Source organism: Mercenaria mercenaria, chromosome 6 (genome assembly GCF_021730395.1).
Source record: "Mercenaria mercenaria strain notata chromosome 6, MADL_Memer_1, whole genome shotgun sequence".
Lineage (NCBI taxonomy): Eukaryota > Metazoa > Mollusca > Bivalvia > Venerida > Veneridae > Mercenaria > Mercenaria mercenaria.
The window spans coordinates 44,869,069-44,881,975 of record NC_069366.1 but is presented as its reverse complement, the minus strand read 5'-3'; the positions used below and the strand labels follow the sequence as shown (position 1 = coordinate 44,881,975).

General features: G+C 33.5%; 1 pseudogene; it reads left to right on the top strand.

The window, feature by feature from the left end:
• The first annotated feature begins 1,648 nt into the window (after positions 1-1,648).
• LOC123549058 (small conductance calcium-activated potassium channel protein-like) overlaps positions 1,649-12,907 on the top strand; it is a 76,713-nt pseudogene continuing 65,454 nt past the window's right edge.

Below are 12,907 nucleotides of genomic sequence, written 5' to 3'. Positions count from 1 at the left end.
GTAACTGCCGGCATGTCAATCACATTATCATGGAAGCAAACAAAACTGTCTGAATCCACCATATCTGCTAGTTAGTGTGTTCGTTCGATAGGGCTAGAACAAGTGTCTGTTTAACATTCTTTTCTTTGGCACTGGTATTATCTATTTATTTCATAACAATGGTAACTGAGAAAATGAAGTATGTAGTATAGACACAAAGTTAATGGAAGTAAGACACTTACTGGCATATATATTAAAATCTGTTCTTTGAAAGTTTATATATATTATCTCGAAAATGTAAACATATTTTTTCGTGCATGTACAATAATCAGTGTCCCCTACCGTGTTTCACCGTATTTGCTCCCGTCCGTCAGTAATCCTGTTATTTACACAACTGCGAAAACTTTAAAAATACAAGCATTTTTTTATGAACTTGGTTCATAAATAGGTTGCAATATAGAGAATAAGCTAGTCCATTTATTTCATTGAAATGGCACAAATGCAGTTGCTATGGTAACAAACAAAAAATGTCCAAAATATGACAAAAAGTGGCAATTTGTTGGATCTTGCGATAACGTAAAAAATATAATGAAACACGTAGAAGACAATGTGGGACTCTGTAAGTTATTTCATTTTCTTCGTTTGTCCGTTCGTTCGTTAATTAATTTGTTCTTCTGGCAGTCAAAAAATGCTGGATTCTAGCATTATCTTTAAAGTATCAGATCTTTTTTCATGAAACCTAAGACATATTTAGAAATTTAATTTTGTCCCTCTATCCGTTCGTCAGTCAAAAAAGATAGTCCTTCATTAACTTTCAAAGAAACCTGCCTAATAGAAGGTAGACCGTAGAAGGTAGGTTTAAAGATAATATACAGGTTCTTCAACTAAGTTTCAATATAAAATATGTTGTTTCTATGGCAGCAAATATGACCACTGCCTCTTCCGGTAGGCAACGTTTATTTCTTGGAAGTAATTTTGTTTAATATTATATTTTGAGAGTATATAGGTCGGATTCCCGAACAATAATACCTCCCATTTTGTAAATTTTTGTCTCCCAGCATTATGTATTTGCTTTATAACCGTTGGGTCAGGATATTTTAAATATGGTTTTCTAAGATATCTCGACTTATTTAACTGAGTTCGCGTCGTCGCTGTTGTCCTTAAAGTAAATAGCCGCATTACAATTTATCTAAACTGGTATTGTACAGACAAAATGTCAGAAACTGTAGATCGCTGGTTTTCGAATAAACAAGTTGTATAGTTTTATTATCATTCTTAGCATTACTATAAGGTAAATACAAATGACTATATTTATCAATCTGACACTGGTGAACGCAACATTCGGAATTGTTTCAGATATTTGAGTGTCGGGTTATTGGTAATTGCCGAATATTATTTAAACATTATTAATGCTTACATTCTTAGGTCATAATGATTGTTATTTGAATATTGACCAAATGCATGTATTCTATCTTAAATTGGTATCTATTGCGACTGTTATTCGAATATTTCATCAAATACATGTTTCATATCCCGCAAGAATGCGAATATCCGGCTAAATGTTGCTCTGTATAATATTTCTATCTTTAGTGCGAGAGTAGAAGGCGGAATGCATCCCAAAGGTATGTCTGTCACAAACCATTTGCGATAATGCGGGTAATATACGAATGTATCAGTAACATCAGTGGTGATCCGACTATTTGCTTTTGCCGATCGTCCATCATATTGTACGAGACGATATGTTGCCTGGCTAATAGTAAATAATAAATGTAATATTTGCAATATGTAAAGCTGAGGTGGATGAGTGATAAATGTTCGACATCTACATTTACGTTATAAATGTAAGGATACAAAATGGATACATTTAAGTAGTTGTCGGTCTCTTACGGGTCCGAAATAATGGTTAAAGTTGAAGTGTTGATGGATTTATGCTCCGACGTGTAACATAAACTGAACATCTCTTATTATTTGTGTTCCTGCAATAAAAGGCATCCCCGCGCGGATTAGGCCTTTAATTGATTAGGGCTGAGTCATTTATCATTTATTCTATTATAGACGGTGTTGTGATGTTAATGATGCGCTTTTTAGATGATAGTTACTAGAGTCTAAGGAAATAAGTTCATTTGTGAAGTACCTGTTACTTAATATATAATTAGACGACACCAAAGAAATTGGTAATACGGAAATATGCATTAATGGAGAAAAAATAGCCTGGTTTGTGAAACTGGTTTTGCGGGGGAGAAGACATGCTTTTGGATAAGAATATTTTTTCATGGTAAGTCGTTTTTATACACCCTTGTATGTTCTATAAATAACTGTGAGCAACACCCATACTACATACAGTTGAAATATTGAAGTTTATTATAATTCTTCATTAAAGCATCGCGCACTCAGTAGGGTATGTATTAAACAATTCGAGTGGTAATACACTTTTATGCGTTTAACTCATTTATTAGAAACATTTATTTCAATTTTCACCAGTGCAATGGTTATTGTTTGACTTTATCTATTTTCTCTAAATGTTATGTTAAAGAAAGTGTAAACTATCCTGATGTTTAAGTGTAAGAGATTAACATATATTTCTTCAGTCTTTTTTAAATGGAAGAAATAATATGAGATGCAGATATTCGGTAGGATTATTTTAATGTATCCTTATATACAAAGTCATATAAAAAAGAAAAATGCATATCGTCTGGTTTTCTGGTTGTAATTACTTTGACGAAAACCCGTTAAATACCACGCAACGTCTTCGTTTAAGAGTGTTTTTCATGGAAGTATATGTGCTAGAACAGAATGTGATCATCGGACAGCAGAAGGGCTGTTATCATTGTTGATCAGCATTATTTATGCAAGTTTTTTTATCATTCGTATGAAATACATTTGCTGATAACACCAAAATTTTCAATACTTCCGAAAGTTGAAAGTTTACACAACGTATCAAAGATTGTTGTTAAAATGAAGAAAACTTTTCAAAGTATCATTAAAGCTCGCATAATGTAACTGCTATTAAAAAAACTTTCACATGATTTTTCACGTTTCAATTCAACAAATATATTTTATTGCAGTTTATCGATAAATTCCTAGAAGAGGTTTGCTAACATTTTGTATACTTTGTTGTTTATTTTTAAAATGTTCAGCAGTGCTGGTAACGGGAATAGCGGAATTCTCTAAATGAATATATTCATTATAAATGTTTTCTCGGATCTTTTGACAGAAGATAAACATTGAGTCCGTACATGAAAATTTAAGGTATTTAATAACATAACTGAACAGTACACCATACGTATTTCTCTTTCATAATTTCGCAGCAGTTCGGTTAATAGACAATATGCATTTTGATCAAACAAGTACACAAGAAGTCCGACGCGATTCCATTTATTTATTATGGGACTGTATCGCAGATTTTGCCGGGCCTCTGGTAGTTGAGACAACACTGAGTTCTCCTGTACATCTTTCTGTATTATATAATATGTCGTCTCAGTTATGGCAAACCATATCATAAGCAAGTTGTTTTCGTATCCATCAATCCATCAGTTGTAACTAGTGTTGGTTAATAAGCAGGTGTTTTGAGTTAATTACGTCGTTAAAAATGTTATATATTATATTCCAGCGCTCCACAAAGGTTGGGGTTTCTCTTCTCAGCGAATGTACTCAATCCGTTTCAGCTTTTAGTTTTGTATTTAGTTACTTTATAAAACTTAATTTAAAAGCTGTAGAAAATTTCTTCGAAAAATGTTTAACAGGTTTTCTCGAATGTGATTGAATGTTAGCAAACTCACGTACTACAAAACAGAATGTAACCGCATAAACAAATGTATATGAAAATATACAGAACTTTGCCGAACAATTTGGCATGAAACATACACTATTACCCCTAGGTTAGATATTTCTAAGAAAGAAGTATTCAGTTATGTAAATATGTTGCTTACTAGATCTATATATTTACCGGTAAGTATAAATACGTGCTGATTATCGCCTAGATAATTTACGCAACGTTATTTGTTTCTATTACTAAACACTATCAGCGTGATGTTATTATGCTAATAACTTGTTGGCCTCTTCACCTACAACATGTATACAAACAATACATTTATTGCGAAACATTGCTCAATACCGTTAGCTTCATAAAAGTTGTAGATATTTACCAGCGACATCATTCTAGACATTTATCATGCAACATTGCTGAATACCGTCAGCATCAGATAAAACTGTACATATTTACTGGTTTGACATTTATCGTATTTTTTCATCTGTCATTGGGAATTCATTACACGTACGCATACATGTAGTTATCACTACATAATATGACAAAAAAAGGAAAAGAATGTGCGATTAATAAATCGCGTGACTGGCTACACAGTTCTGAATGTAAAAGTTACGTTTTAAGTTTTGTGGCAGGATAACACTTGAATATAATACAATACCATTGAAATTAAGAATATTTTATAGCACATGTACGTACACAAGATCAAATATCAGCTAACAAAATTGTACATCAGTTTGATATTTTATCATTTAAAGTAAACAAATAAAAGTGTTAATTAATATGACAATACCTTTATAATTTAGAAGACTGTATATTGTCTAAGGGAGATATCGATATATAACATTGAGAACATGATTTCATGAGCAAACATTGTGTCACCTAAAGAGGATACACTTGTGTATTTGACATCATTTTCATATCCTTTCTAGCAAGCATATTTCATTTTAGAAGACAGTAAGAGATCGTAATAACATATTTCCTTGAACGAACATGAAGATACATAAGGTACATAGACAGTTGTGGCGTTCCATAGACACTCGTGTAATATTGATTGTGCTGGAAAGGATGTCATATATATAGAGTTAAAAAGGTTCGCATTTATTTAGAAAATCAACTAATATTACTTCGTGGTACAATAGATGTTGTAATACATAGAGTTTAGCTTCCGCAACAATTTTCAGTTTATTGAATATAAAATGCTTTCTTATGCAAATCCGCACAGCTTAGAACTAAATTCCATTCCTGCGCGCTGTAAATAAATAACCGATTTTCACCTTCACTGACTTTTGAATATTTGAAATTCAACTGACATTGAAGTTTGTCAGGAAATATCTTATTTCTACTCTCGCTTTATACTTTCTGTAACTTACGTCACTGAAATTACTACATTTTACGTCACTTTACGTATTGGTCGGTAATCGGTAAGTCTTTGCCACTTTACCACTATATAACAGTATTTGCTTTATTAGCGTAATTATACACAGATGCTGCGAGCTTTTACAGTAGATCCATAAATGAGCCGTGCCATGGGAAAACCAACATAGTGGCTTTGCGGCCAGCATGGATCCAGACCAGCCTGCGCATCCGCGCAGTCTGGTCAGGATCCATGCTGTTCGCTAACAGTTTCTCCAATTCCAGTAGGCTTTAAAAGCGAACAGCATGGAGCCTGACCAGACTGCGCGGATGCGCAGGCTGGTCTGGATCCATGCTGGTCGCAAACCCACTATGTTGGTTTTCTCATGGCGCGGCTCAAATATATTTGATTATCATACCTCCCACTATATACTTAATATGAGATTATAGCATCGGCGTGTTTTACATGGCCAATGTTGAATATTTTCCTTAATTCTCTTTGTGCAAGTCGTAAAACGCATGTTAAGTTCAGGTTGTGTTCAAACATGTACTGGAATAGTTATGATAATCAAATTCTTCCTGGTGTGATTAGGGGGTACATAGTTTTCATATTGCTATTTTCAACTATCGTGCCTAGTTCAAGTTACACTTTATATTTTATGGCAGTTTTTGATAATCGTATTAGCAAGGACATTTTGTCTTTTAGATTTTCATGTATAATTATGTTTCGCTCTTACAACGCAGTTTAGGAATGGCAATGCACTATGTTTAATAGTTTTATTTTATTTATTTTTTATATATTTTGCACGGCTATGTTACATTACTGAGGCTGTAATACAAATTAGATAATAAAACTTCCTACGGATCACTTCGTTTTTAGTGTCTGTACGTTTTCATAGATATTTTGTAACCTTTGATTACTCTATCACGTGAAAGTCGTGTTCGCATAAATTCATAAGATCGTGTAATTTGCAATTCGTCTTCAAGCAGATTATAAAACTAAATGTTTAAATATTGATATATTATTTCATACCAAATACTTCATTTTTTTTGCATCAACACAACGCAAAATGACACTGACAGACAGACATCGTTCCAGTTGTAAGAGATATTGACTATTTTATTAAAATGTTAAAACGGCCGTAAAATTACATACCTGTTGTGTAGTATTACAGTTTCCTTTCAGATAAATAGAAAATCAGATACCAAATTGAAAAAACACAAGCAAACAGTTTTACTTCAACATCGCTATAAAATTTAGTTTGAGCAATATGAAATGCATTTTTTTCTTCAAATTATCCCCCTTTTACATAAATAAAATGTGAAATGTCAGTTGCCGAACAGCAAATCCTTTTGAATTGAGCCAGTTGGACAGGGCATTACTAAGATGTTTAACATATTCTCAACAAAAACAATAGGCAATTACTAACAATGACTGCAAGGAGTATGTTCATTTGCTTTTTGGATGCAGTAAAACAGAGTAACACAATACGAGTGATAACTGTCATTTTTAATTTCTTAAAATGACGTGCAATAATATCAGACAACAAAAGAAGCTGTTATTCAAATTTTCACAGTTAAATGATGTCTTTCTAATACAAATTAATTGAAAGCAAAGGTGGGTCAATAAAAACCGCCAAAAAATGCAACATTATTGCATCAACCCACCCAGATGTAAGAACGTTCGAGGCTGAAAATAGTGCCTAAACAGTAATATACAGGGGTCTGGGTTCAGAAATGTTAAAGGCAGACCACTTACACCTACCAGAACATCCTTAGGAAGTGGAGACAGATCTAGATGCAACAAAGTGAAATGATAACAACATCGGAATGAACGAGTCTGTACATGAGAGGTAATAAAATGTACAACAACCCTCATGCCTCCTAGTACCGACTTAAGCAGAACTCGGTAACAACACAACTCATCAGCTCAGTCTTATCTCGAGTAATTGATTATATCAAACTTCAAAATCGTATTGTTTATCGTATATTATATAATCATCTTAGCATTGAGAACTTGATAAAGATGCTTATATATCTAAGGTATTCACTTCATTGAGTTGCGCAATTTTTCAGGATCAACATCGTTTGGCATAAAACTGACATTAAGCCGACGTTCGATAAAACTGTCAGAGAAACAAATATATATGCAAATAGATAATTAATACATTCTTCTCTTGATGTTCTCAACTGGTCGGAAGTGCAATAACTTGAGCATTTTTTTCTGATTTATGTTCTACATTAGCACCATAGAACCACATTAAGATACATCTAACAAGTTCTAAAAGTAAGTCATTTATCATTATGCTTTTATGTCTGTCTTCGCCAGACTTTCATCAGAACATACGTGCGATGTGACCGATGCTCAACCGATGTGTTTTGTGACATGTGTAAAGCCAAACCAATGTGCTGTGCGATGTGTTTAATACTCAACCGATGTACTATGCGATGTGCATGATGCTTTACCGATGTGCTGTGTGATACGTCTCATGCCCAATCGATGTGCTTTGCGATATACATAATGCTCTACTGATGTTCTGTGTGATATGTGTTATGCTCAGCCGATGTGTTGTATGATATGTCCATTCAGTTTAAATGTTAGACTGGCATCAGTCGTTAGAGTCATAAATATAAAGCACTTGGCCATAAAATCAATCCTCTTTGATAGCACTTTCTGAAAAAAAATTACAATATCTCTAACCTCTGACTCTAACTGTTGAGATGAGCCTAGAGAGAAAATGGTGTTCTTAGAAAATATCAGTGTCAGTATGAAGAAAGAATAAACTATTACAGATAACTTGATCTCAACAGACTTTGTAAGTCTATTTAAATGTTTAACAGAGTACCTTTTATGTTTTGCTTGGGGGTTTGGGTGTGTTGTACATTTCACTACACATCGCAGACAGACTCAGGCAAACCCAATGGGCTATTGTTTCGCTTGGTTGCATTCTACCCTTCCGAAAGATCTTCTTATAGATTTTTTTGTAGTTAACATTTTTGTATGAAACATTTGTTTGTATCAAAAGTAAAAGCATCGTCACATACTTGAAAAAAAATCATGCACTTCACACCAAAACCGCGACATTCGTACAATCTATTTAAAACATGGACGGACCCAAAACTGTCAATCATTAATGTTAACATAAAACAGACTGTCCATTCAGGACTGTCAAATACGATTGGCCTAGTTTACACAATAGACCATGTGCGTTTTGTTTATGATAATGCTTGTGAGCATTTGACCTTGGTATGGATAGAATAACAATAGAGGGAGGAGTTAGATGAAATTTATGGACAAAACTGGAACCGTCCATTGTTTTCTTTCTATGTCTCTCATTATATTTTCAAATGGTAATATGAAATAAATCAAAATGAACTGTCCTCTCTGTTAGTGTATTGTGTCTCAAAGAAAAGATTGGCATTTTTCTTTCTAGGCACTCTCGTTGAGTTTAGATATACTATTCCGAAACGAAACAAACTATTCTGTGTTAATCGAAATTAAACACTTTTTGGTTAACATACTTTAGGAAGGTAATACAACCCTATCACTGTGGGTTTGGATACAGGATCTGCATTAATTATTCTGTAATCTACATTATGTAGCCTACGTAACTGAACACTATATATAAGTGCATGTAGTTTAACAGTCACGTATTGGAGATTTCGAATCTGTTCAGACATTTATCATACCCTTGACCTTTTCTATATGACAAATGGCGTCAATATGTGAACTTGATTTTCCAGTTATCTTGCCTATTATAGCTCTAGCGCCTTAGTGTCCACTGGAGACGAGTTCATAATTGAGCCGTGCCATGAGAAAACCAACATAGTGGGTTTGCGACCAGCATGGATCCAGACCAGCCTGCGCAAAGCCTAATGGAATTAGAGAAACTAATAGCGAACAGCATGGATCCTGACCAGACTGCGCGGATGCGCAGGCTGGTCTGGATCCATGCTGGTCGCAAACCCACTATGTTGGTTTTCTCATGGCACGGCTCATATCTTGAGACAATTATAACCACAAGATTTATGAACCTTATTGCTAGAAGTCACACTGATCTCATTATCTTCTTCAAGTCCTTTGTGATTAGATTTACGTGACAAGAAAATATTTGTTAGACTTCTTGTTAAAAAGTGAGACTCTCGAAAGAACAATTTCTCTCATGTCTTGTTATCTTTGAACATTTCTTTCTAGGGATTGCGGATGACCGGAGGTATTTATATAGTTTCGTTTTATTTTCAAATGACAGTTTTTGTTGCTAAAATATTTAGGTAGAAATTGTACCTGTTTTGTCAAACACGAAAGTTTAATACAAAATAAAACACTAAATTTAGTATATTTTTTTTCTTTGGATTCGAAACGTTTTCTCGGAAATATTACTGTATACTGGTTTAAATAAAGTTGTGATATTCCTCTCAACTGCAGAGGGGCCAAGTATACACGTTTTTATTCAGTAATGATACTTAAATAAAAGCAATAAAAAGGAAAAAAGGATTCTGTGAGTTCGAAACGCAGTAAAGTTTCATATTCACTAGAACATATTTGAAAACTGGTAATAATTTACTCATGAAATATAACCCGAAATGATTATGATTTATGTTTTTTTTTTTTTTGCTATCAGTATTATGTTTAACATCTGAGAAAAGATACGATAATGTTTTTGATGTAGGTAGTATTAATTAAAATTTATCTTATGTTGTGTGTTTTATGTATCTTCCCTTCTCTAATTGGAATTATGTAGCATGCATTATACTGATTTATTTCTGAACTTTTTATATTTTGTCTTTTATGTATACAAGTGAAAACGTATTCATTTGCGGCTAACTGTGTAATTGCCAAGAGTGGACGCAGTAAATCACTGGGCCAGTTTGTTTGCATTTGCAGCATGCTGGCAACCAGCTAGGCATTCGTTGGATAACTGCACTGCTCGGGTTTGTCCGGCGTACGCTGATGAGCGCATGTCTTGCGAGATAGCTAAGATTAACGGCAAATAATGTATTTTCGTGATATAAATTATCGTTTGGAAATTTGTGGTTGATACAAGTAAAGGTAGAAACATACCAGACGAAGATTTATCGTGTAATTATCTATTTATCATCTGATAATTCAAAGCTTATAAAACAATTTCATAGGCTGTCAAATTTTGACAAATTGTATAACATTTATTGTTACACCCTTGCAGCTGTGCAAAGTGTATTATAGATACATACCTGTAGCAGATACTAGAGCGCTCAATTCGTGCTTAATCAAACGATACCATTTTGACTTGACACAATGTTTACTTGAAATTTTTTATTCCCTATGTTTCTTTACTTTAACAATAACACATTTCATTTCTAAATAGGGATCTAACGTATACAAAAGTGTAAAAAATTACTAACATGTGATTGACCACCTTTGAACTACTATTTATCTTTTTCCAAAACATTAAAGAATTTAATTTTAACGCTAGATATCTCTTTATTACATAGAGGATATTACATGAGTGTCTTTTCATACAGAAATTGACTGTGGAAAGACACAAATGTAATATTCTTTTTACCACGTGCAAGCTTTTCGTGCTAAAACATCAAAATTTCTTTTTCCTTTACCTTTTATAGACCAAGTAAATTCGACCAACGTTTCCTATACTTAAAACGACGGCAACGTCAACGCTTTATTACACTAGTGTAATACCAAATTTATGTAATGGCTTTATTTTACACCCACGACGTCAAACATGTGATAAAAATGTTAATACAGCAAGGTAACTGCTAGCACACAATGCAATACAATAAAGTCTAAACACGTAAGCAAACACTACTGTATTAACGTTACTAAAATCTACGGAAATTTAAACATTCAGTTACGTATTTTACGTATCACGTGATAAAACTGTATTTTAACCTTATCAAAGTGGCATTCATATGGATATAGTGTAGGGCGCTCAGCCGACAGAGTCAGTTCGAACACCTTGGTCACAATCGTATCTCTTAAATTCGTTTTGAAACTTTTGAACTAAGAATATTCTGACTCGGATTTAAGAACTCTGAAGAGCTTAAATAATTTAGAATTATAAAAAGTACCTATTGTACCAAAAGCAGTATAAAACTGTTGACATAGACAGACTCTTAGACTTACAAAGTCTGTTGAGATCAAATAACCTGTAAAAATGTTACTAGTAATCTCTTTCTTCATACTGAAACTGATATTTTCTCAGAAAACTTTTTTCTGTCTAGGCTAGAGTCAGAGATAAATTATATTCTAAAAGTTTTAAGAAAATTCTATTAAAGAGGAATTTATGGTAGACGTATTTGTTTTGAAGGACTCTAACGACTGATGCCAGTCTAAAATACTCTACAATATCAGGAATAAATATCTTGTTACCACCAAGGCCGTTGTCATTGATGATATGTCACAGACTGACATGCTTGTACGATTTAACGACGAGACACCGGGAAGGTGACTAGCAAATAACATTTTTTTATAAGAATCTTGACTGAAATGACCTAGTAGAACTTTTTAAAGAATTGTGTTTTTTGAAGATTTTCAACACACGGAGTAAAATAGTATACACTAGTAGTGTTAGGAAAAGCAACTACTTCACATTCCACAAACAGCAGTTTATCACGGCTCATAACGAGTGTCATATTTCTATATTTTTGGTGAATAAAAGTTTCCACATTTAGAAACACTATCAACAAAAATGGCTATCAGAGCAACACTTTTTATAATTGAAATTATGCACTACATTAAAGGAAGAGCTTCAGTACCCGATGAAAAAAAACTTTAAAAAGAGTTTCTATCGCAATGGCGCTTTACCTTTCTGTTTACCGGAGTAACCTTTAAATTTACAAGTATCATCTTTATAACTTCTACTGCTCTGTTACTCCTAGCGGACAAAATTATGTAGTACGAGTGCGAGTGCGACAGAACCGTCGGGAACACACTCGGATTTATGATAGATATTCTGTTATAGCTTGCATTGTGTTGTACTCTTTTTAGTTTGTATCAGATATATTTCATGTTCCAGCATACATAAAATATTCATGAAATACATGGTAATATTATTAATAACGATTTTCAGTCCGTGTAACCTTGGTCTCTACTGCCTAATAATGGCATTTGTTACGATAGAAATTTAAGCAGTTTGACATTAGGTACCATTTTAGGGTGTCATTAAGGAATAATTCGATAAAGTGGAGAACAAAGCTACTTACTCCCCCGGAACCTCATTTTTAAGGAAAATAGTACGAAAGTCCACTGTACTTCCATTTTGAAAGAAACTCTATCATATAACGTTATGTTTGAAAGAGTATATTTCAATAAAACCATTGAAGAAAACCAATGCAAAACAAACCTCCTTGATAACAGAACAAGAAAACCAACATCCGATTTTTCTCAAAGAAATATTATAATAGACACTTTACCCGAAATTCAATAAACAATGTACTTCTGAAAGAAAATGCATCACAAAATACATTATTAGAAGGGACACCCCGAACACGTGACGCAAGAACGTAGTAGTTGACCATAGATATAAACGGTAAGACAAGGAGACCTCAGGTCCAAAACGGTTTATATCTTGTCAACTAATAAAATCGGTCTAACTTTGATGTTAGTTTCCTTCTTGTTTAAACGAGTAAGATACATCTAATGCATCATTTGCTCTATTGGGTTGCTGGTCTTCCGGATAAACATGTTTACCATTAAAACAACCATGTGATTAAACTGTCATAGAAATACAATGCTATAGATACTGATGGATATTTGTTACATTCTTTTCTCGAGAATCTCGTGCTGTTTTAACAAGTCGTAATTACCGCAAC